This window comes from Rhinopithecus roxellana, chromosome 21 (genome assembly GCF_007565055.1).
Source record: "Rhinopithecus roxellana isolate Shanxi Qingling chromosome 21, ASM756505v1, whole genome shotgun sequence".
In the NCBI taxonomy this organism is placed as follows: domain Eukaryota; kingdom Metazoa; phylum Chordata; class Mammalia; order Primates; family Cercopithecidae; genus Rhinopithecus; species Rhinopithecus roxellana.
In genome coordinates, this window is record NC_044569.1 from 65155292 (window position 1) to 65179389 (window position 24098).

Sequence of the window (24098 nt, forward strand, 5' to 3'; positions counted from 1 at the left end):
TCTCACTTAAAAGTAGGAGCTAATCATTGAGCACACATGGACACAAACCTAAACCACTTTATGTAATTGTCTTTCCCTCAGGTGCGAAAAACTATTCAAAAGCCGAGAAAAAATATTTAAATGACGCAGGTGTGTAAAAATAATTGCCATGAGAAGGCAAGAAAAGTAATAACTTGAAACATTAAAAAATTTCAGAAGCCTCCTTTATTAAAGGAAATTGGACAAAGATTCAAATTATAAACCAAGTAAAAATTCAAATAAAGTTTAGGGAACTTTCAAACAGTATTTTGGAATAGACCAAGAGCTAAAATAAAGGGACACTAACTCTTTATAAATGGGCTCAAATTTGAATTAAGAGACAGTTAAAAATTGAAATGTGCAATTACCAATCAGAAAATATCTGATAGGTGGTAGATGTTTCCTGAGGGCCTTAAAAAGTTAACAGACTAGAAATCAATACAAACTAAGTCCTTTTTGATCAAAGAACCAAAAGCTTCCCTCCATAAAGTACCTGTGTACATATTGCAAACAGAAGAGCCAGTGGAAGAATCAAAGTTCAATTCTGGGTAAAAAGCAAAAGGACAACCTGACAAAGTCTGCCAAAGTTGTCACCAGGAGGAAGGCATTAGTCTTCCACTACATCCTATTCTTTCTTTACTCCCAATAATAAAGTATAAATGGACATTACAGATTTATTAACTGCATGACTGAAAATATCTACCATTAAGCCCACTAGGACTCCCCATCAGAGCAAAGTTTTAAAGATACCTGAAAAATAAGAAGGAAGACTAATTGACTTGTAATTAAAGCATAAAAAGAGAGAGAAGGTGAAAGAGAGAAACTGTGTCCTGAAGTAAAAATGACTGGCTATGGCACATTGTGTGTGTGTGTGTTGGGTGGCAGGAGCGGTGGTGGGGGGGCACTAAGAAAAAGTTGAGCTTGATGGTAAATTATCAGCTTTAAAACGCTTGAGGTCAAATGGACTTTATTTGCTTTATTTACTAAAGCTACTCAAGTAATAGAAATTTCTACCAATTGTTAAGTTCTTTTCCAAATCTCAATCTGTAACTTTTTTCAGGATCCTTTTTAGACAAATACTTATTTCTCTACCAAGACATAATTTCTATAGATTTAATAGATAGAAGCTACATTACAAATGGAACTTTCAGATAAAGCAAACTGCAGAGAGATTATTTTAGAAGCTCTTATAAATTATCTCACACATATCTAAAGTAAAACTAGACTTCTAAATGCCTACACTATTTACGAATCAAGAAATTATCAAAGAATAAGCTATGGTCCCAGTACCTCTATGGACAAAAGAATTTGTAAACATAGGTAGTTTAATTATAGCGGGGTCATTGATAGTTCATGGTGGTCATTGTTGTAGGTTGAATAGTGTCCCTCCAAAATTCATGTCCACCCAGAACTTCAGGATGTCACCTTATTTGGAAATAGGGTCATTGCATATGTAATTAGTTAAGTTGAGGTTATACTGGATTTGGGTGCACCCTAAATCTGATAACTGACTCCTTATAAAAAGAGGAGAGGATATGCAGTGATGCAGAGAAGGGAACGCCATGTGCAAATGAGGGAGGAGATTGCAGTGATGCAGCTATAAGCCAAGGCATGCCAAGGACTGAAAGAACCACCGAAAGCCAGGTGACAGGTGTGGCATACGCAGTCAGAGCCACTGGAAAGAACCAGCTTGGCTAACACGATTTTGGACTTCTAGACCCTAGAACCATGAGAGAATAAATGTCTTTGTCTTAAGCCTCTGTTTGTGGTAGTTTGTTGCCACAGCCCTAGGAAACTAATACAATCATACATCTTTCTTTCCGTATGTGTATAAACATGTAGGCTACGTTCAACAGCAGGCCAAGGCAGAGACTCAGCCTCAGAGCAATTATAGACCTCAAATAAATTAGTCACACCACCTTCAGATCTTGTGTAAGGATCATTAAATCTCATGTTACTACATAGAGTGAATATCTATTGCTAAAGGAAAACACCAACAGTTTTCTACTAGTTGATTAACTTCTTATGAATTGGTGTTGCATTCTTCTTCTCATAAGACCATCCAGTTGTATAACACCCTTAAAGGAGCAAATTCATAACATTTACCCAGTATAGGAGAATACTGGTTTTTAGTTCATGTGTGTTCTGGGAATGGCAATGGACTGTTTTTTGGGATGTTCTTACACCATATCCTGCCTGGATGTTTTTTGTTCATGGGTCTAAGCTTAAAAATAAAAAAGGATACGAGGATGGTATGCAATATCTAGTCTCTCGTAAGTTCCAAAAAACAAAAACGAAAACCAAAAACAAAAACGGAAGCCAAAAAGGTTCAAATGGCAAATGTGGCCCATTCTAGGGCATGTCAGATTACTAACAGGGTAAATATATATAGTAACGACAATACATTTTTAGAATAATGCATTATTTGAGATAGCATAGAAATAAAGAGGTCTTTTAACCTTCTCAGATACTCTTTAAAAATGAAAAACAAATGTGAAGTATTTTATTCTATCTTCAGTAATTGCTGTTGTTAAATTAAGACTCACAATAAAAGGTACAATACAAGGTAGCATACTGCAGAGCAGATACTATGAAAATATTATTAAAACACATTATGTATACCTTAGAAAGACTATAGAGATGTTACAGTAGTTTGCTACACTAAACAGTCTGCTTTGACTTTTTACAGACCAATAATAACAAAAAATTTATCAACATTTCCATGGAGAAATTAACATCTTCTGTTTGGGGCATAAAAACGTGGCTTTGTGAATTCTTAGGAAAAGCCCTGGAATAATTGAGCTATAAGATCCATGAAGACAAGACTTGGCACCAACCATAATGGTTATTAGGTAGCACCAGAAAAAAAGAAACGAAAAACCTCTCAAATTTACTAGCCAAAATCCTCCATGAAGGAAACCATCACAGTAGTGGTAAATTGGCTGTAATATTAAATAAACATGGGTGGGAAAACATTTTTTGAATAGCAGAGGATGGGTAATTCTTGCCTTCTCTGTAGCTAATATAATTTTTTTTTTTTTTTTTGAAAGGGAGTCTTGCTCTGTCGCCCAGGCTGGAGTGGAGTGCAGCGATGTGATCTCTGCTCACTGCAACCTCTGCCTCCCGGGTTCAAGCAATTCTCCTGGCTCAGCCTCCTGAGCAGCTGGGATTACAGGTGCGCACCACCATGCCCAGCTAATTTTTGTGCTTTTAGTGGAGGCAGGTTTTTATCATATTGACCAGGCTGGTCTTGAAATCCTGACCTCAAATGATCCACCCACCTCGGCCTCCCAAAGTGCTGGGATTACAGGTGAGAGCCACAGCGCCCAGCCCTGTAACTAATACACTTATGGGAAAATAATAAAAGTGAGATGAACAGGAACCCTGCCCTTAAGGAATCTCTGAGCATCTATCTCCAAATAGATTTCATACAATTGGTTCTTTTTGTGGACTATAAATATGTACTAAAAATAGTATGCATATTTTGTGGATGGTTTGAATCACTTTTCTTTCAAAAAAGTCACAGCATCCACAGAGCTATAAATAAATACATATATATACACACACACACACACACACACAGACACATACACACACACACACACACACATACACATAGATACATGAAGTTTTGTCTTTCCTGCCTGGGACATTGCAACTTTTCTATCCAGTCAAATGGGAACATAGTTAACTGGAATAGGTATTATGATTATGATTATTATTTTGAGATGAAGTCTCGCTCTTGTCCCCCAGGCTAGAGTGCAATGGCATGATCTTGGCTCACTGCAACCTCTGCCTCCCAGGTTCAAGCTATTCTTCTGCCTCGGCCTCCCGAGTAGCTAGGATTACAAGCACCTGCCACCCCGCCCTGCTAATTTTTGTATTTTTAGTAGAGATGGGGGTTCACCATGTTGGCCAGGCTGGTCTTGAACTCCTGACCTCAGGTGATCCGCCTGCCTTGGCACCCCAAAGTGCTGGGATTATAGGCATGAGCCATTGCTCCCTGCCGGAATAGTTATTCTTGAATTATTCAAGGGTTTGCTGTTCTTCAGAAACTTCACTCACCTAGTCACTCCGAACTTTTGAACAAATAGAAGGAATCTTAGCAGTACTAGAAAGCTCTATTTTAACAAAGATCTTTAACTGAAGTTGTACAGGTAAGTAAGATGATCCAGTAAATCTGCTAGGAAATACCAAGATCTTCAAACAGGCCAATGGCAGTATGAAGTAGGTAACTTCTGCTCAAAACCTTTAGAATAAGAGTATCTATGAGTTTCATGCTAGTGTTTATGACCTTTTTACCAGACTTTTCCTCTTTACCGATTAAGCATTTGCACTTCTGACTTAGCCTACTAATCCAATGACTTGAGTTTTATCAGAGACAATCATCACCTTAACTCTACACTTCAGTTCTCCCAGCCAGTTTTAGTGCAACCAATTAAAACAATTAATATAAAATATGGCACACCTATCTCATCAATAATGATACACTTTTAGACAATACACAAATGAAAGAATAACGACACAATTTTAGACAATACATAAATGAAAGAAAGATTTTTGTTTTCCCTTGCACTGGAAAAAATACAAACTGCAAAAATAATTATCACAATATACCTGAAGTGCCCGAGGTTTCTTCCCTTCCCCTATGTGGGCTCATGCTTTTCAGTGCCAAACCAGATGGAAGGCTAATTATTCTACAGGGCGACTGGTTAGATTTTCCTACAACTTAAGACCCTCTAATGCCCTCAGTGAATATCGTCTTCATTCGAAATGTCCAAAGGAATAAAACCCTTGACGAGTTAAACAAACAAACAAACAAACAAACAAAAACCCTCATATCTGATGAAACAAGACTCGTAGGGAAATCAATCCCAGTAAGAAATTTGAAGAAATGGAGGTGGTCTTCAAAAACTGTAACACTGAATTGTGATGCTGTGGTTAATAATACAGCACAAGCCCCATGGGCACAATAAACTAGTTAAATATTCTTAGTTCAAGAAGTATGGGTAATAGAAAAGTATTGCATTATCTTTGGGCCAATGAGTATGTACTTCATCATTTCTAAACTTTATGTTAATCTGTATTAACATCATAAAGGGGATAAAATGGTGTTTGTGTTTGTGAGGCAGGGGTATACTCAGTGGAAACTACAAAGCTTAAGAGACATTTGCTAGAAATTTACAAAGATTAAAAAATGAATACATTTAGAGAACAACACAAGAAGCCAGAACAAGAACCAAAAAATATATTAAGAAAATAAAAACAAAAGGAAAATCAAGAAAATGTGCTTTCACTTATTTTTTATATACTTTGTATAACAATAAGAGTGATGGATTCAAGTACCTAATTAAAATTGGTTTTGTTTATATCAATTTCTGTCAAATACTTTTGCTCATTGAATTGTTTTAATTTCTACATGGGTTCTTTTGTGTGGTTAAGAGATCAAACTTTATTAGATTTTGAACAAGAATTAAAGGGAGCAGATAAACAAGAAGCATATTAAAGAAGAGAAATGACATAACACTATAAAAATAAGAAACACACATATAGTTTTTTGATGCTTTGTTGATTCTTAATGCCTATGGTCCTGGAGGTAAGTTTTGCTTTTAGGAGAGCATTACTCCAAAGGTTGGTTCAAGTAAGAGAAGCTGACAATGTAACTAACCTTAGAGCTACAGGGGAGAACAACAATGCCAACTGCAGCATGCGATTTAAAATCCTAGTTGTTCTTATTTCGACAATTGAATCCTCAGAATATATTTCACCAAGATAAGATGATGCTGCATTTAAAAATCACTTTAAATGACAAGAAAATTTTACCTGATTTTAAACTGGTGAGATAAGCATTAAAAAAGTGAACAATTTCTTAGGAAAATATGCTTTGCTATTAAACTCTCCCCAGATTTATCTGTAGGCTACTTACATCATCTGTTGATGCCAAATACACTGGGTCTTATCAACTTCCTCAGAAACCCATGCCTTAAAATTTAACCCACAGTCCTAGAAACGGTTGAATCCTAATTCTACCTTTGAAAATAAACATATGCATAAAATTTTTTTTTTTTTTTTTTTTAGTGAGCCGAGTCGGCGCCACTGCACTCCAGCCTGGGGGCAGAGCGAGACTCCGTCTCAAAAAAAAAAAAAAAAAAAAAAAAAAGAAAAGAAAAGAAACATATGCATAAAATTTCATTCATTTTTTTTCTCTCTCTCTCCTTGGAGTATTTGAAACTGTCTATGCCATTCAGGGTGTTTAGAAGACAATGTCCCATACTGGTCATGATCAATATTCAAAATGTCCCTTTTGCTCTCAGAAAAGCTCTGGAGGGAAACCAAGGGTCTTTCAAAGTCTAATGTTCTCTTGTAGAGTTTATCACCCACAAAGCAGACTATGAAGTAACAACTTGCTAATGGGAAGATAAATTTTAGCTGAAGGAGAAATTGAAGTGCAGAACAAAGGACCCAAATCTATCACAGGGAAACATATTAGGGACATGAAGAAAACCCCGGACAACTGGTTTTGGAAAATGTTCAGGGAATGTCATTAGAAAACATTTTCAACAAACTAAGGTTAGAAAGGATGGCGGAGAGCCATTACTTCAACTCACTTGGCAAACTAATGAACTTTGGAAAATGCAGTTCTTTAATTTTGAAACAACTGTAGTAAAGAACTCGATCCAAATTGACATATTGATCAATCTATTCCAGAACTGATGCTTCAGGAAGATGCCCTGAATGTCACTGGTGTGAATCACAATGAGGTATTTAAAACGCAGCAGTTCATTGGGATTTATTTTACAAAAATAGCATTGAAGATGAGTAAGAATTACTGTTTCAATTTGAAAAATAAACCCCTGTCAACCAAAGCATGGCAACAGTATGTTTTTTTTTTTTTTTAAAATCCATCTTGACTATGTAATTTTCCACCCAAAATATGACAGATGGCTTTACTTAAATAAATGACTGCACTACGTAAGATCATAGTTGGAATTCTATTTCTCCTGGTGCAGCTACACAGTTCTGCAGCTCTACATATCAAAGGATTTCACCTTCAGAGGACATGAGAATGAATTGACTAATAGTCATTACGTTTTCAAGATATACACAATACTGCTGAGGACTTTATACGGATGAATAAAACCGTTAAGGTGAAGGTTTATGGTAGCCACAGACTGAGGCATTTCTAAGTCAGGCTCAAATTTCCATTGTCGAACCTTACCATGTTCAGGGTGAAGCTGCAAGAAATAAGATACACATAGAGAAAAAAGGCCAAGTCAGAGATTTTAGTCTATTCCTTTCTCTCTCTCTCTCTCCCCCTCACTTTCTTTCTTTTTTTTTTTTCCTTTGAGTTTGGTTCCTTATCAGCTTGTGAAAAGCTGCTGGAAAGTAAGAGAGATTTTGCTGCCAGGTCTGAACTGCAGGGGTGGAATTGGCAGTAGTAAAACCAAAAAGATTGAGCAAATAAAAGATAATATAGATTGTTTCCTGTTGTGTCTGTTTTCAAATTACTGTGTTTAAATGAACTTCTTTTTTAGCAAACTGTTTTTAGTCTCTCTCTTTCTGGCCTCCAGTGACCTTTTACTGATTCTTTTCCTCTTGTGTCTGGAAGCATCTGAAACTTTGGTCTTTGTCTCAAAGAATTCATGAGAATAAATACAACAACAGTCTGGATAAGCAGTTTGATCAGGATTTATGAAATATTTGGCCAACAAAAGTTAATCTTATATTTTGTACCGATTTAATGCGTTTATAAAAATTTTTTTAAAATTAAGAGGGCCGGGTGCGGTGGCTCACGCCTGCAATCCCAGCACTTTGGGGGGGCCGAGGCAGGTGGATCACTTGAGGTTAGGAGTTCGAGACCAGCCTGGCCAACATGGCAAACCCTGTCTCCACTAAAAATACAAAAATTAGCCAGGCATGGTAGCGCATGCCTGTAATCCCAGCTACTCTGGAGGCTGAGGCTGGAGAATCGCTTGAACCAGAGCAGCAGAGGTTGCAGTGAGCCAAGATTGTGCCACTGCACTCCAGCCTGGGTGGACACAGTGAGATTCTGTCTCAAAAAAAAAAAAAAAAAAAAAAAAAAAAAAAATTAAGAAATAAGGGTTTGAAAGGCAAACTGTAAATCTAGTGCATTTCATCTATAAAGAGATTTGATAATACTAGAATAAGCTTGGATTTTCATGTTGTCCATAATATAAATTTCAGCTTGTTAGAGTCACTTCTAAGTTTAATAGGACTTCCCCCCACATTTGTCTGATACAGAACAATGCACTTTCAAATGAAGAGGAAACCAACTTTCAGGAAGGAGGAAACACTCAACCACAGCAATCCTTCTACTAAGTCAAACAGTGTGGACTGCCAATTATTTTATCATTTTGATAAGCTAAAAACTGTAATTTCAACCTAATAGGTGCCTATGAGATAATAAGCAGGCAAACATAACAAATCTATTACACAATCTGACTTTGGTAGGTGCTATTTTCTAACTTTGATTCAGTCTGCTCTTTAACTGGATTGTCAATAAAAAATACAAATAAATCATAAAGTATTGCAGTTGAATAATTACGATAACATTTGTTCTCTCACATCGCTATAAAGAAATACCTGAGACTGGGTAATTTATATAGAAAAGAGGTTTACTTGGCTCACGTTTCTGCAGGCTGTTAAGGAAGCATAGCAGCTTCTGCTTCTGGGGAGGTACTCAGGAGACTTATACCCATGGTGGAAGGTGAAACGGAAGCAGGCACATCTTATGTGGCTGGAGCAGGAGGAAGAGGCAGGGGACAGTGCTATACACTTTTAAACAACCAGATCTTGTGATAACTCACTCACTCGCTATAAGAACAGGACTGAGGGGATGGTGCCAAACCATTCATGAAGGATGCGTCTCCATGATCCAATCATCTCTCACCAGGCCCTACCTCCAACACTGAAGATTACCACCTGAGATTTGGGTGGGGACACAAATCCAAACCATATCAAGGCCCCTGTAAGAAACTTTTGTTTAGGCCTATATTCCCTATTTCATAAACAATTCTGTGTATGAAACACTTCAAACAGAGAAAATGGAGACCACTATTATTCAGTTATTAATGCCAATAATTTGTCACTTTTTATCTGATTTTAAGATATTAAAATATTACAAATAAATTTGAAGCCTTCTTCATATATCTTTCACCACTCTCCTTTCTTACCTTCATTCTAAGTAGTAAACACTAATATGAAGTTGATTTACATTTTTTCCTACCATTATCTTATAATGTTATGCATTTATATACTATTTTGTTTTTTAATATTACAGGCAAATGGTATCCTGAATGTACCATACTATGATTAACTGATGATTTTAAGAAACGTTCATGTTGAAATGAGACTGTGTAACTCTTCTGCTCTCAATGCAATCACTGCAGAAACCAGAGTCCCTCCAGAACATGCAAGGCCCCAGGGTGATTTTTTTAACCCATTCTTTAGTCCCCTTCCCCTTCATTTTCCCTCATCCTCACTGAGCTTTAGCCATGCTAGCCTATTGGTATTTTTTGGTTGTTCGCCTTCCTGAAATTCATTTCTTTAAAAATAAATTTTAACATATGCTTTTAAGGTATCAAACATGACATCATGGTATACATGAGAGAAAGTAAAAGGTTCAATACAGTGAAGCAAATGAACATATCTATCATCCCACAATTACCATATTTTTTTGGTGGAAAGAGCAGCTAAAATCTACCAGAATGCTTTTTAAACAGATTCATAACACTTTCCAGTACCTGTCATACGTTTGCTTGATTGATTGCATCCTCAAAAGAATATAAATCTCAAGAAAACGGAACATTTTGGGGGAAAGTGGAAGCACTCTTCTATATATGATGTCTATAGCAATAATTGGCTCAATAAGATTAAGTAAATAAATTAATTTTATCAGTATTGGATAGTTTTGTTGAATATAAAGTTTGGGGTTAACTATTTTTGCTTTCAGCATTTGAGAATGTCATTCCATTGCCTTCTGCCATTCGTTTTTTCAAAAGCAAAGTCATCAAAATTTTATAAATTCATTAAATATACACAATAAAATTTAAAACAATTTAATGTACTCTTCTATCTCATGAGTTTCTCTTGTTGCTTTCAAGATTATCTGTTTGTCTTTGGCTTTCATGGATTCAGTTATGATGTACCTAGGTGCACATCTTTTGTGTTTATTATACGTAAAGTTTGTTGAGCTCCTAGATCTCCAGATTAACTTTCTTTTTATCAATTTCAGGAAAGTCTTGATCATTATTTATTCCATTTTCTTCTCCCTTTGTCTCCCTCATGTCTTTTTGCGACCATGATTACACATAAATTGGTATGCCTGGCATTGTGCTACAAGTCTCTGAAGCTCAGCTAACTTTAATTTTGTTTCCTGTATATTCTTCAAATTGCATAATTGCTATTACTTATCTTCAAATTAACCAATTAATTTTTCTGCAATCTCAAATCCGCTGTCAGGCACATCTAGTGAATTTTTCATTTTGATTGTTCTTTTGAATTATAGTTCCTTTTGATTTTTTTTCTTTATAGTTTCCATTTCTCTGTTGAGAGTCAGTATTTGCAAACCATTGACATCTTCTTTCTCTCCCTTGCATATAGTTTTTAAAAATTTCTTGTAGATATTTAAAACAGATATTTAAGTACAAGCCCAATATTAGAAACACACCTTAAACTAATGAAATAGTAATGGTGAGTCAATGCAGTAGATGAAGAGTAAACAAAAATCTCACCTCTTACTGTGCCAGTTTGATTGGTCGGACCTAACAACAAGTGTAGAACCTTGCGTAGCAAAAGGTTTGCAATCTCTCCTTTTCATTGTCATTTATATGTATTTAATTCAATGTATGTGTTTAAATATACATAAGGACATTACTTCACTGTGCTTTTTCTACCTACTTAAATCTGCAGAAAATCAGAGTCATAAGTATATCAAAAACGAATGCTCCATGAGGAAAAATTCATACTAAATCAGGAGAAAAGAACACAACACTGTTAGATCCCATGGCTTCATTGGTAATTACTAAATATGAATACAAACTTCCCAATAGATTCCAGGGTTTAGCCAAAATGGACAGATAAATAGAGCCATACTCTCTGCTAGCCACTGTGTTATTCATATGATCAGAAGTGTAGAGAATGAAACTAACTTTCTGCTTTGATAAAACTTGGTCTACCAAAAGTACTGGAAATATAGAACGGTGGACTTGTCAATTATTGTTACATTATCTAACATCATTTTGTGTAGTAAATGTAATCTTTTGGCTAATAGTTCAGCCATCTTCATTTTTAGAAAGAATTAAACAAATAACATTTAGAAATAATTATAAGTTCTGTAAAGAAGTTAAAAAGCCAGAGATCACATATTTATTCCTGCTGTTTCGTATTTTTCTTATCTACTTGATAGAAAAGATCTTAATACTTCAAGGTTATGTGATATATAAATAGTAAATAACATAAAAATGTACACTCAATATTAAGTATAAATACATGCACAAATGGGGCCGGGCACGAGGGCTCATACCTGTAATCCCAGCACTTTGGGAGACCGAGGCAGATGGAACACTTGAGGTCAGGAGTTTGAGACCAGCCTGGCCAACGTGGTGAAACCCCTTCTCGACTAAAAATAGAAAAATAGCTGAGCATGCTGGCTCACGCCTGTAATCCCAGCTACTCAGGAGGCTGAGGCATGGGAATCACTTGAACCCAGGAGGCAGAGGCTGCAGTAAGCGGAGATTGCGTCAGTGCACTCCAGCCAGGGCAACAGAGCAAGACTCTGTCTCAAATATAAATAAATAAATAAATAAATAAATAAATAAATAAATAGGCAAACAAACAAATAAATAAAAATACTTGCACAATTACCTGTTACTCGAACATAAAATCATTCAACAGGAAGGAGAGAGAGAGAAAATTTATGTAAATATGTGTTTCTTAATTCGGGGTATGAATTCTATCAATAACATGCTGAACTAAACATTTATGTTTACTTTTGGAACTCTTTGCAAACCACTCTTGCTCTAGTGAACTGTCACTCTCAGGATTTTTCTTAAGTACCTATTGAGACAACAACTAAGAAATTAGGCAATGTGAATCTTTAGACTTGCCAGTCATGTTGCAGGGGAAATGCTTTACTCACCTTTAATATACAAGATGAAAAGCATCCAGAACAAGAGTGGCAGACAGGCTTGTACATCAGGAGAGAAGAAAGAGATGATTTGGCAAAAGTTCAGTCTCTTGGCTCATCTCTGGACTCGAAGCAATAATTGACAAGTCCACCGTTCTATATTTCCAGTACTTTTGGTAGACCAAGTTTTATCAAAGCAGAAAGTTAGTTTCATTCTCTACACTTCTGATCATATGAATAACACAGTGGCTAGCAGAGAGTATGGCTCTATTTATCTGTCCATTTTGGCTAAACCCTGGAATCTATTGGGAAGTTTGTATTCATATTTAGTAATTGAGTAGAAATGAGTAAAAACCCTGCACATATTTAATGTATACCTTTTGACAGGTTTGGACATATGTATACACCCAAGAGTCCATAATCATAATTAAGGTCATTGACATATCCAACATCTGCAGAAGTTTACTTGTGTCCCTTTTGTGTGTGCGCATGGTAAGAACACCTAACAAGAGCTCTACATTTTGAACAAATGTATAAGTGCAAATGACGGTGTTGTTACACATAAGGTACCGCGCTGTTCAGCAGACCTCATATTGTATAACTGAAACTGTCCCACTTGAGCAACATCCCATTTTCCCCTCTCCTCAGACACTGGCAACAACTGTTCTATTCAAACCAGAGGTAGGTTCAATTGCTGTTGTTGCAAATGTGACAAAGTTGAAAATTATAAAGCCATGTTGGATTCCAAGACATTTGAGGACCATCTATAACATACTGTGCTGATACAGAAATAGATGAAGTATAGTCCATTGTGCCAGACACACACCACACTCCATACTTGTAAGCTGCTATTCTTACCACCAATAAACCATTTTTAGGCTTCAGATTTTCTTCAAGTACTGCCCACAGTACATCTTGTACTTCTAAACAAAAAGGTATTATTGTGCTCTGACTGCTCCACATCGCTGATCTCTAATAGAATGTTTTCAGGTAAACACTGTGGGTGCTGCCTCACACAGAATGCACAGTAAAGAAACTCATGTTCCTTTATTCATGTCCACAGCAGTTACTCTGAGCTTGAGACTACCATTACTTTTCAGCCTTTTTTTTTTAACTACAGCGCAACTGACACAAAATTTTCTTAAATACTGAAATTAGTTTGTAAGTTATGCGCTATTAGTAGCATGAGTTGTGTCTCTCATTTGCATTTACGTTTTTTAAAATTATTCATCAATAAAACCTTGACTTATCAGAATAATGTCATAATTACTTGGAGTATATTCACCAAATGTGTGTTTATACATATATAATGTGATAGGTATATAATTTAATTAATAACATATGAGGTAGATAAGGAAATTTGGGCTTTTCCAGCTTTTACTGAATATAATAACATTAATTATGTGCTTTGAGTATACAGAATGAGTTTTGTTATTTTTATTTTCATTTTTTATCTTGGAGAAACTAGCAGAGTACTTGCACAAAGCAGATCCCCCCAGAAATACTGGTTCACATAATAATGAATTAGTACATGAATATATACATATTCACTATTGATAAAGATGTAAAGTAGATTTTACCATGAACTTAGACATTTGAAAACACATATTTTAATGGAGAAAAGAATTCAAAGCTAACAACACACGCGCACACACACACACACACACACACATATATATATATATATTTTTTTTTTTTTAAAGTCTAGGTGACAAGTGAGGCATAGTGGCTCACATCTGTAATCCTAGCACTTTGGGAGACTGAGGTGGGTGGATCACCTGAGGTCAGGAGTTCAAAACCAGCCTGGCCAAAATGGTGAAACCCTGTCTCTGCTAAGAACACAAAAGTCAGCCAGGCATTGTGGCGCATGCCTGTAATCCCTGCTATTCAGGAGGCTGAGGCAGGGGGATCACTTGAATTCAGGAGGCAGAATTTGCAGTGACCCAAGATTGCCCCATCTTAAAAAAAAAAAAAAAAAAAAGTCTAGGTGACAGCAGAAATACCTGATGAAATTATTCAAAACAATCCACTATCATGTACTCAAATTTACTTTGAAATTATCCTTAGGTAAGTAACAGATTATTTCATGTTTATTCATGGATTAGATAAAAAATGTGAATCTGTGAGCTAAAAACAGAAATAGACTTTCTTTGATAACTATCTTGATGTAAAAGATTTTTGACCAGGTTAAAAAAGTAGCTTGCCAATATCCCTTAGCTATAGTTAGAGTTAGAAACCCTCCACAGGGCATGAAATTAATTCTTATCATGTCAATACTCTAATAAGAGGGTTAGCATAACCACTTATTGCTCTTCCTTCCCTCTTTCATCCACTGAATCTTTAATTTCTTCCCTTAGACATTCGTTTGTTTAATAATTAATTTATTTAACAAATATTTATCGGGTATTTATCACAGGCACTAAAGATTCAGAAGGGAATAAGATAGAGTTCCTGCCCTCAAGAGGCCTACAGTGAGGAGAAATATATGTATAAACATCAATTGCAACTCAAAATAGAAATGCAACTATAATATACATAACATATGTTCAAAGCCCAAAAGAAAATGAAACTAGCTTTGGGGAAAAGTGTAAGAGAGGAGAATGGGTGGTAGGTGAAACCTTCCTTGAGGTTATTCAACTCTATTAAAAAGTCACAATCCCTTTCCAAAGGGTCCTCAAGAGGAGGGTATAACTAACCTGGTGAACTTGAAGAGATCACTAATCTTCTCCACACTCCAGTTTCTGCATCAGTAAAGTATCCAAGTCAGACACGAACTCCAAGTTTGCTGCTACTGCAACGTCCTATCATTCTAGAACAGCAGGGAGCCAGGACACATCACCCTTCCACTCCTGACAGTCTCCAAGCCGTCACACACACAGTTTTGCAGCCACAGGTGGCTGGAGAAGCCTTCTCTGAAAGCTTGAGTTCCCAAGGGATTTAGAAAATTTTAAAGAGGTAGCACACTGTTTGTACATACACTTGTGAAATAAGTATAACAACAAGCACAGCCGAAATCAAATGAGAGAGATGGGGAGATAATCAAAATGTGCACAGAGATAAAACTTGCACAGAGGGAAGAGGCTATTCTGTCAGCAAGTGCATCTCTGGTGGTGCAGCTGAAAGAACTGAGCTGACAATCTACAGGTGCACACCGTGGGAGTCATTGGGGGTGAAACCAGGAGGGGGTGTAATCACAGCTCGGAATCCACGTGAGGTCCATCCTCCAGCACACTTACCCATCTGCTAGGCTGTGGCGTATCTATTTCATTAGTGCTTTCTAAGAGCACAGGCTTTTCTCCTTTCTCCAAGAGCCACTGGAAGAGAACCAATGATGAAAAGAAAACAAAGACACGAAGAAGTTAACAAGGCATATGTACGTTGAATTGGAAACTCAGTCCTTTTCTCTTATTGACAACATTGATTCAATGTTTGTGTAAGGAGTTAAATGTATGTGTGTGTCTGATCTATCAATCATCTATCCCCTTATAAAAATGGAAATTAAGCAAACTTTCAAGATCAGGTTAATTTTGTTACCTTCCCTATTACCAATGGTGCTTTTAAAAAAACATTCATGTACCCTTTACTAAAAAAACTTGGCTCCAAATCCGGTGGCAAAATTGCCCCACTTAATAATTTTAAGCTAATTTTAGTTCACCATGAATCAGCGTGATGTTGCATAGCTTATTTCAATAAAACAACTGAGGGCAAACTAAGCTACAGGGAATCAAAGAACTTTGTGTCTTAGTTCATCAATATTTGCACTTTCTGGAATTCTAAGGATAGCTACCAGAAATATGTGTGCATTAGAATTACAATATTTTAAGAAGGGCTGGAGAGAGAGTAGAGCACAGCTGGCTGAGCTATCATGGCAGAAGTTATTTACTACCTATAAGCCCCATGTAGGTGATGGTGACTGTGCAACCTGTTTCTAAAAAAAAAAAAAGGCAAAATAGAAGACACATTAAAAGATCAAATGCAATGTTATTTTTAGCATTTGTGTTAAAGACACTGATACCCATTAGTAGAAATCTTGTTTGTCTTCTGTGGTGGTAATGACAAAATCTTTTTAAAAAATATATTCATTCATTCATTTGATTATAATTTACCAATTGATTATTGAGGGCCTACTATGTTTCAGGCATGACCTGAATCATTGATCACTTGAATGTAAAGACGAAGTTCTTTGCTTCAAGGATTTTATTTTATTATTATTTTTTTCTTTCAATTTTTTTTTTTTATTATACTATCCTTTGGATATATACACAGTAATGGGATGGCTGGGACAAATGGTATTTCTAGTTCCAGATCTTTGAGGAATCACCACACTGTCTTCCACAATGGTTGAACTAGTTTATAGTCCCACCAACAGTGTAAAAGTGTTCCTATTTCTCCACATCCTCTCCAGCACCTGTTGTTTCCTGAATTTTTAATGATTGCCATTCTAACTGGTGTGAGATGGCATCTCATTGTGGTTTTGATTTGCATTTCTCTGATGACCAGTGATGATGAGCATTTTTTCATGTGTCTGTTGCCTGCATAAATGTCTTCTTTTAAGAAGTGTCTGTTCATATCCTTTGCCCACTGTTTGATGGGGTTGTTTGTTTTTTTTCTTGCAAATTTGAGTTCTTTGTAGATTCTGCATATTAGCCCTTTGTCAGATGAGTAGATTGCAAAAATTTTCTCCCATTCTGTAGGTTGCCTGTTCACTCTGATGGTAGTTTCTTTTGCTGTGCAGAAGCTCTTTAGTTTAATTAGATCCCATTTGTCAATTTTGACTTTTGTTGCCATTGCTTTTGGTGTTTTAGACATGAAGTCCTTGCCCATGCCTATGTCCTGAATGGTATTGCCTAGGTTTTCTTCTAGGGTTTTTATGGTTTTAGGTCTAACATCTAAGTCTTTAATCTATCTTGAAGTAATTTTTGTATAAGGTATAAGGACAGAATCCAGTTTCAGCTTTCTACATTTCTCAGCACCATTTAGTAAACAGGAAATCCTTACCCCGTTTCATGTTTTTGTCAGGTTTGTCAAAGATCAGATGATTGTAGATGTGTGCTATTATTTCTTTTCTTTATTTTTTTATTTTTTTATTATACTTTAGGTTCTAGGGTACATGTGCATAATGTGCAGGTTTGTTACATATGCATACTTGTGCCATGTTGGTGTGCTGCACCCATCAACTCGTCAGCACCCATCAATTCGTCATTTATATCAGGTATAACTCCCAATGCAATCCCTCCCTCCTTCTCCCTCCCCATGATAGGCCCCAGTGTGTGATGTTCCCCTTCCCGAGTCCAAGTGATCTCATTGTTCAGTTGCCAACTATGAGTGAGAACATGCGGTGTTTGGTTTTTTTTCTTGTGATAGTTTGCTAAGAATGATGGTTTCCAGCTGCATCCATGTCCCTACAAAGGATGCAAACTCATCCTTTTTTATGGCTGCATAATATTCCATGGTGTATATGTGCCACATTTTCTTAATCCAGTCTGTCACAGATGGACATTTGGGTTGATTCCAAGTCGTTGCTATTGTGAATAGTGCCGCAATAAACATACGTGTGCATGAGTCTTTATAGCAGCATGATTTATAATCCTTTGGGTATATACCCAGTAGTGGGATGGCTGGGTCATATGGTACATCTAGTTCTAGATCCTTGAGGAATCGCCATACTGTTTTCCATAATGGTTGAACTAGTTTACAATCCCACCAACAGTGTAAAAGTGTTCCTATTTCTCCACATCCTCTCCAGCACCTGTTGTTTCCTGACTTTTGAATGATTGCCATTCTAACTGCTATGAGATGGTATCTCATCATGGTTTTGATTTGCATTTCTCTGATGGCCAGTGATGATGAGCATTTTTTCACGTGTCTGTTAGCTGTATGAATGTCTTCTTTTGAGAAATGTCTGTTCATATCCTTTGCCCACTTTTTGATGGGATTTTTTGTTTTTTTCTTGTAAATTTATTTGAGTTCTTTGTAGGTTCTGGATATTAGCCCTTTGTCAGATGAGTAGATTGCAAAAATTTTCTCCCATTCTGGAGGTTGCCTGTTCACTCTGATGGTAGTTTCTTTTGCTGTGCAGAAACTCTTTAGTTTAATTAGATCCCATTTGTCAATTTTGGCTTTTGCTGCCGTTGCTTTTGGTGTTTTAGACATGAAGTCCTTGCCCAAGCCTATGTCCTGAATGGTACTACCTAGGTTTTCTTCTAGGGTTTTTATGGTATTAGGTCTAACATTCAAGTCTCTAATCCATCTTGAATTAATCTTCGTATAAGGAGTAAGGAAAGGATCCAGTTTCAGCTTTCTACTTATGGCTAGCCAATTTTCCCAGCACCATTTATTAAATAGGGAATCCTTTCCCCATTTCTTGTTTTTCTCAGGTTTGTCAAAGATCAGATGGCTGTAGATGTGTGGTATTATTTATGAGGACTCTGTTCTGTTCCATTGGTCTATATCTCTGTTTTGGTGCCAGTACCATGCTGTTTTGGTTACTGTAGCCTTGTAGTATAGTTTGAAGTCAGGTAGCGTGACGCCTCCAGCTTTGTCCTTTTGGCTTAGGATTGTCTTGGCAGTGGGGGCTTTTTTTGGTTCCATATGAACTTTAAAGCAGTTTTTTCCAATTCTGTGAAGAAACTCATTGGTAGTTTGGTGGGGATGGCATTGAATCTATAAATTACCTTGGGCAGTATGGCCATTTTCACGATATTGATTCTTCCTATCCATGAGCATGGTATGTTCTTCCATTTGTTTGTGTCCTCTTTGATTTCACTGAGCAGTGGTTTGTAGTTCTCCTTGAAGAGGTCCTTGACATCCCTTGTAAGTTGGATTCCTAGGTATTTTATTCTCTTTGAAGCAATTGTGAATGGAAGTTCATTCCTGATTTGGCTCTCTGTTTGTCTGTTACTGGTGTATAAGAATGCTTGTGATTTTTGCACAATAATCTTGTATCCTGAGACTTTGCTGAAGTTGCTTATCCGCTTAAGGAGATTTTGGGCTGAGACAATGGGGTTTTCTAAATATACAATCATGTCATCTGCAAACAGGGACAATTTGATTTCTTTTCCTAACTGAATACTCTTTATTTCTTTCTCTTGCCTGATTGCCCTAGCCAGAACTTCCAACACTATGTTGAATAGGAGTGGTAAGGGAGGGCATTCCTGTCTTATGCCAATTTTCAAAGGGAATTTTTCCAATTTTTGCCCATTCAGTATGATATTAGCTGTGGGTTTGTCATAAATAGCTCTTATTATTTTGAGTTACGTTGCATCAATACCGAATTTATTGAGCGTTTTTAGCATGAAGGGCTGTTGAATTTTGTCAAAAGCCTTTTCTGCATCTATTGAGATAATCATGTGGTTCTTGTCTTTGGTCCTGTTCATATGCTGAATTATGTTTATTGATTTGTGAATGTTGAACCAGCCTTGAATCCCAGGGATGAAGCCCACTTGATCATGGTGGATAAGCTTTTGGATATGCTGCTGAATCCGATTTGCCAGTATTTTATTGAGGATTTTTGCATCGATGTTCATCAGGGATATTGGTCTAAAATTCTCTTTTTTTGTTGTGTCTCTGCCAGGCTTTGGTATCAGGATGATGTTGGCCTCATAAAATGAGTTCGGGAGGATTCCCTCTTTTTCTATTGATTGGAATAGTTTCAGAAGGAATGGTACCAGCTCCTCCTTGTACCTCTGGTAGAATTCAGCTGTGAATCCATCTGGTCCTGGACTTTTTTTGGTGGGTAGGCTATTAATTGTTGCCTCAATTTCAGAGCCTGCTATTGGTCTATTCAGGGATTCAACTTCTTCCTGGTTTAGCCTTGGGAGAGTGTAAGTGTCCAGGAAATTATCCATTTCTTCTAGATTTTCCAGTTGACTTGCGTAGAGGTGTTTATAGTATTCTCTGATGGTAGTTTGTATTTCTGTGGGGTCGGTGGTGATATCCCCTTTATCATTTTTTATTGCATCTATTTGATTCCTCTCTCTTTTCTTCTTTATTAGTCTTGCTAGCGGTCTGTCAATTTTGTTGATTTTTTCAAAAAACCAACTCCTGGATTCATTGATTTTTTGGAGGGTTTTTTGTGTCTCTATCTCCTTCAGTTCTGCTCTGATCCTAGTTATTTCTTGCCTTCTGCTAGCTTTTGAATGTGTTTGCTCTTGCCTCTCTAGTTCTCTTAATTGTGATGTTAGAGTGTCCATTTTAGATCTTTCCTGCTTTCTCTTGTGGGCATTTAGTGCTATAAATTTCCCTCTACACACTGCTTTAAATGTGTCCCAGAGATTCTGGTATGTTGTATCTTTGTTCTCATTGGTTTCAAAGAACATCTTTATTTCTGCTTTCATTTCGTTATGTACCCAGTAGTCATTCAGGAGCAGGTTGTTCAGTTTCCATGTAGTTGAGCGGTTTTGATTGAGTTTCTTAGTCCTGAGTTCTAGTTTGATTGCACTGTGGTCTGAGAGACAGTTTGTTATAATTTCTGTTCTTTTACATTTGCTGAGGAGTGCTTTACTTCCAATTATGTGGTCAATTTTGGAATAAGTGCGATGTGGTGCTGAGAAGAATGTATATTCTGTTGATTTGGGGTGGAGAGTTCTATAGATGTCTATTAGATCCGCTTGGTGCAGAGATGAGTTCAATTCCTGGATATCCTTGTTAACTTTCTGTCTCGTTGATCTGTCTAATGTTGACAGTGGAGTGTTGAAGTCTCCCATTATTATTGTATGGGAGTCTAAGTCTCTTTGTAAGTCTCTAAGGACTTGCTTTATGAATCTGGGTGCTCCTGTATTGGGTGCATATATATTTAGGATAGTTAGCTCTTCCTGTTGAATTGATCCCTTTACCATTATGTAATGGCCTTTTTTGGCTCTTTTGATCTTTGATGGTTTAAAGTCTGTTTTATCAGAGACTAGGATTGCAACCCCTGCTTTTTTTTGTTCTCCGTTTGCTTGGTAGATCTTCCTCCATCCCTTTATTTTGAGCCTATGTATGTCTCTGCATGTGAGATGGGTCTCCTGAATACAGCAGACTGATGGGTCTTGACTCTTTATCCAGTTTGCCAGTCTGTGTCTCTTAATTGGAGCATTTAGTCCATTTACATTTAAGGTTAATATTGTTATGTGTGAACTTGATCCTGCCATTATGATATTAACTGGTTATTTTGCTCGTTAGTTGATGCAGTTTCTTCCTAGCCTCGATGGTCTTTACATTTGGCATGTTTTTGCAATGGCTGGTACCGGTTGTTCCTTTCCATGTTTAGGGCTTCCTTCAGGGTCTCTTGTAAGGCAGGCCTGGTGGTGACAAAATCTCTACGCATTTGCTTATCTGTAAAGGATTTTATTTCTCCTTCACTTATGAAACTTAGTTTGGCTGGATATGAAATTCTGGGTTGAAAATTGTTTTCTTTAAGAATGTTGAATATTGGCCCCCACTCTCTTCTGGCTTGGAGAGTTTCTTCTGAGACATCTGCTGTTAGTCTGATGGGCTTCCCTTTGTGGTTGACCCGACCTTTCTCTCTGGCTGCCCTTAACATTTTTTCCTTCATTTCAACTTTGGTGAATCTGGCAATTATGTGTCTTGGAGTTGCTCTTCTGGAGGAGTATCTTTGTGGCGTTCTCTGTATTTCCTGAATTTGAATGTTGGCTTGCCCTACTAGGTTGGGGAAGTTCTCCTGGATGATACCCTGAAGAGTGTTTTCCAACTTGGTTCCATTTTCCCCCTCACTTTCAGGTACCTGAATCAGATGTAGATTTGGTATTTTTACATAATCCCATACTTCTTGCAGGCTTTGTTCATTTCTTTTTCTTCTTTTTTCTTTTGGTTTCTCTTCTTGCTTCGTTTCATTCATTTGATCCTCAATCGCTGATACTCTTTCTTCCAGTTGATCGAGTCAGTTACTGAAGCTTGTGCATTTGTCACGTATTTCTCGTGTCATGGTTTTTTTTTTTTTTTTTTTTTTTTTTTTTTTTTTTTTTTTTTTGAGGTGGAGTCTCGCTCTGTCGCCCGGACTGGAGTGCAGTGGCCAGATCTCAGCTCACTCCAAGCTCCGCCTCCTGGGTTTATGCCATTCTCCTGCCTCAGCCTCCTGAGTAGCTGGGACTACAGGCGCCCGCCACCTCGCCCGGCTAGTTTTTGTATTTTTGGTAGAGATGGGGTTTCACCGTGTTAGCCAGGATGGTCTCGATCTCCTGACCTCGTGATCCGCCCGTCTCGGCCTCCCAAAGTGCTGGGATTACAGGCTTGAGCCACTGCGCCCGGCCCTATGGTTTTCATCTCTGTCATTTTGTTTATGACCTTCTCTGCATTAATTAGTCTAGCTGTCAATTCTTCCACTCTTTTTTCAAGATTTTTAGTTTCTTTGTGCTGGGTACGTAATTCCTCCTTTAGCTCTGAGAAGTTTGATGGACTGAAGCCTTCTTCTCTCATCTCGTCAAAGTCATTCTCTGACCAGCTTTGATCCATTGCTGGCGATGGGCTGCACTCCTTTGCAGGGGGAGATGCGCTCTTATTTTTTGAATTTCCAGCTTTTCTGCCCTGCTTCTTCCCCATCTTTGTGGTTTTATCTGCCTCTGGTCTTTGATGATGGTGATGTACTGATGGGGTTTTGGTATAGGTGTTCTTCCTGTTTGATAGTTTTCCTTCTGACAGTCAGCACCCTCAGCTGTCGGTCTGTTGGAGATTGCTTGAGGTCCACTCCAGACCCTGTTTGCCTGGGTATCAGCAGCAGAGGTTGCAGAAGATAGAATATTGCTGAACAGCGAGTGTACCTGTCTGATTCTTACTTTGGAAGCTTCCTCTCAGGGGTGTACTCCACCCTGTGAGGTGTGGGGTGTCAGACTGCCCCTAGTGGGGGATGTCTCCCAGTTAGGCTACTCAGGGGTCAGGGACCCACTTGAGCAGGCAGTCTGTCCGTTCTCAGATCTCAACCTCGGTGTTGGGAGATCCACTGCTCTCTTCAAAGCTGTCAGACAGAGTCGTTTGCGTCTGCAGAGGTTCTGCTGCTTTTTTGTTATTGTTTTTTAGCTGTGCCCTGTCCCCAGAGGTGGAGTCTACAGAGACAGGCAGGTTTCCTTGAGCTGCTGTGAGCTCCACCCAGTTTGAGCTTCCCAGCGGCTTTGTTTACCTACTTAAGCCTCAGCAATGGCGGGCGCCCCTCCCCCAGCCTCGCTGCTGCCTTGTGGTTAGATCGCAGACTGCTGTGTTAGCAATGAGGGAGGCTTCATGGGCGTGGGACCCTCCCGGCCAGGTGTGGGATATATTCTCCTGGTGTGCCCGTTTGCTTAAAGCGCAGTATTGGGGTGGGAGTCACCCGATTTTCCAGGTGTTGTGTGTCTCAGTTCCCCTGGCTAGGAAAAGGGATTCCCTTCCCCCTTGGGCTTCCCAGGTGAGGCGATGCCTCGTCCTGCTTCAGCTCTCGCTGGTTGGGCTGCAGCAGCTGACCAGCACCGATTGTCCGGCACTCCCTAGTGAGATGACCCCAGTACCTCAGTTGAAAATGCAGAAATTGGCCGGGCGCAGTGTCTCAAGCTTGTAATCCCAGCACTTTGGGAGGCCGAGACGGGCGGATCACGAGGTCAGGAGATCAAGACCATCCTGGCTAACATGGTGAAACCCCGTCTCTACTAAAAAATACAAAAAACTAGCTGGGCGAGGTGGCAGGCGCCTGTAGTCCCAGCTACTCGGGAGGCTGAGGCAGGAGAATGGCGTAAACCCGGTAGGCGGAGCTTGCAGTGAGCTGAGATCTGGCCACTGCACTCCAGCCTGGGCTACAGAGCAAGACTCTGTCTCAAAAAAAAAAAAAAAAAAAAAAGAAAAAAAAAAAAAAAGAAAATGCAGAAATCACCGGTCTTCTGTGTCGCTCACGCTGGGAGTTGGAGACTGGAGCTGTTCGTATTCGGCCATCTTCCTCCGCCCCTCCTCAGGATTTTATTATCTAATGGGG

At 38.1% G+C, this 24098-nt stretch overlaps 1 pseudogene; it reads right to left on the bottom strand.

Annotated features, from left to right (window-relative positions):
- Positions 1 to 13129, bottom strand: part of LOC104654077 — a 169953-nt pseudogene extending 156824 nt beyond the window's left edge.
- Positions 13130 to 24098: the final 10969 nt, after the last annotated feature.